The following is a 2,876-nucleotide window of genomic DNA, read 5'->3' as shown; positions in this document are numbered from 1 at the left end:
CTATAAAAGTATAAATCATAAATATAAAAAATATTTTTTCACAGTATATATAATATATAATAATATAATTAAGTAAAAAAACTATTCAATATTAGACTCATTTCAAAAGTATTAAAGAGACGATTATAATGGTGTAACTTGTTAAAATAAAAATGTATTTTTTAAACATGTTTTAATTGATATACGATTATGTATATTAATTTGATAAATGTTTAAAATGAAACATTTAAAAGTAAAGAACGTAAAGTAAATTAATTAACTAATTATAGGGATATAAAGTGTAAATTTAAAATTATAATTTTAAAAAAATCGATTGTGAGAGGGTGAGTGTATGTGAGGGGGTGAGTGCATGTGAGGAGAGTAGGGGGTGAAAAGTGAAAAAGTGTATAAAGGGTATCATGGTCATTTAGTATTTTAAGACTTTAAGACTTTTACTAAATTTGCTTTATAAGATAACTAGTTGTCTACCCACGCAAAGTAGCGGGTTAGATCTCAATTCCGAGGCGGACAACTCGAACCCGTAATCTTGCTTTATGTTGTGCTCTATTCTTTATTCCACTTGATTTTATTTTATATTTTAATTATATGGTTTTTAGTTTTTAGTTAATTGGTATATAAATTCAAGGTCATTATGATTGACTGACCATATATTTGGAAAGAGAATTGTGAGAACTTCTATTTTGATTTGCAAATTGAGGCTCCAACTGTTTATGTTGTATCCTTCCATTTCTCATCTCCAACTTTCTAATTATGTTATTTTACTTGTTATTGGTCTTCTCCGAGTTTTCTGGTGTGATTTAATCGAGTTTTAAAGAACCCGAATGCTACCGTTTAAGACGGTTTCGACCTTCATTTAATGGTCTTAATGGGGTTGATTTTCTTCAATTGATGTAGAAAAGCGATGACATTTTATATAAAACAATATTTCGACCGATTTTTCTATAAAAAGGTATCGAAACCGAGTTGTTTTGGGGTAGCTTCAAAATCGGATCAGAAAAATGGTTTTGGGTCTTAGGCGCTTGTTGTTGGACTTATGCATCCAATCGATTTCATGGGCATTGCTTGCCTACTCATATCAATTCTTCAATATTATACCATGTTTACTTGTATGTATAAAATGGTTGTAAACCTTTCTAGGTCTTATATCTCCATATATGTCTCTATACATCATGGACATAGGACCCTCAAAATTAAGAGAATGAACTAAATGAATGTTATTGAAAATCTTTGAATTTATTTGGTTTCAATGGATGATATTGAAATCCAAAACTAATTGCAAGTCGTAGTATCTAAAACACAAAACGTAATTAAGATGAAATACATATTTGTGACTTTGTAACTCAAAAGCTGTAACATGATAATTAGTTTCTTAAAACTATGTGTTTTTCATGAAATACAAAAACAAAGCAACCAAAGCCAACTGCTCCAACAGTAAATTTTCTTCAACAATTGGCTTTACCAACCCTGTCAATCTTATTCTTCTTAATAGCATAGCTGCACAATGAACAAATAAAGACTATTATAGAGAGTGACAGGACCATATATCCATAAGCCTAAAAAAGACAAACTTATTCTGGATAACACACATATTTAATGGCATGAGAATCATATATATTAGGACAAAGGATATATACCGTATATTATTATATCTAATGTGTTCTCCTTTAAGCTTTAAAAACATTAATCAAGCTATTTACAAACCACTTTGATGGTGATTATATGAAATAATAAATCAAAACCGACCACTATATACGTAATCAAATTCATAGGCAGCTTTGAGCAATTTGGAAGCTTAATAGAAGATAAAAATTTACCCTTCTTCAACAGTGATTAAAAAACACATCTGTAGAGCCTCTAGATATGAAACTAAGGGTCGTTTACAAAATGCTTATCAAGTAACATTACCTCACAGGATGATAATGGCAAGGACCAAGAATCTTACCCGGTAAGAGCGAAACAAGGACCAAGAGTCTTACCCAGTAAGTGAGGGCAACGACTCTTATCATGGTAAGCGCTTACCGGGTAAATTGTTGCATACGATGTCGTTTTGATGGACTAATATTTTACCCGGTAAGCACTTGCCGGATAAGTGTTTAGTAAACAGCCCTAAGACTTTCCAAACAACAAAGAGGAACTAACTCGATTGCAAGCTAGCAATATACATCAGAACTTAAAGATTACCTTGATTAGTGAAGCGACACCCTTAAAAGTTATCTCAAGTCACCGCAGCTTCATCAGAGCAGTAAACCACAAAAAATAAGCTTCAAATTAAAAAATAAACAAGGATTTTATAGATCAAAAGACCAAATAAACAAAAAAAAGAATGGTAAGTTACATAAGAGACCTCTTTCAATTTAAAAAGGAAAATGAAGATACAAAAAGAAGACAAGAAATCAGAACATACATCAAGAAGTAGAAATAGAGGCCAAACAAAGATGAAGTTTATAGCCATCAATAGATAACATGCAAAAATGTAGTTTATAGCCATCAAGCCCAAATATGACAAAAGTTAATGGGTAAATCTAGAAACATAAACCCAATAAAGATGGGATCAAGGAAAATTATAAGAAGAATCGAAAAACCTAAAAAACCAAAACTCATCGGTTCATATATAAAACCTTACTTAGTAAACCAAACTGGATTTAAATATAAAACCTTACCTGGTCAGAAGGCTATTGATGCTGTACTTAGTAAACAATCCAAGTGGTTTGTTGTCTTTGCTGAGGCTTTAATTTCATTGGTCACTGTTCTAGTTTTGTTGATCCTCTCTCTCAGTGATTTGATGATAATCCCTTTTTCCTTTCGATGTATTTTAGTTTCTGTATTTTCAGTTCCAGCGATCAATACACTGAGCATGTTCAGTGATCGCTGAAGAA

Source organism: Cynara cardunculus, unplaced genomic scaffold (genome assembly GCF_001531365.2).
Source record: "Cynara cardunculus var. scolymus isolate 2C unplaced genomic scaffold, CcrdV1 Un_Scaffold_8783, whole genome shotgun sequence".
Taxonomy (NCBI): domain Eukaryota; kingdom Viridiplantae; phylum Streptophyta; class Magnoliopsida; order Asterales; family Asteraceae; genus Cynara; species Cynara cardunculus.
Note: the sequence above shows the minus strand (reverse complement) of the source record.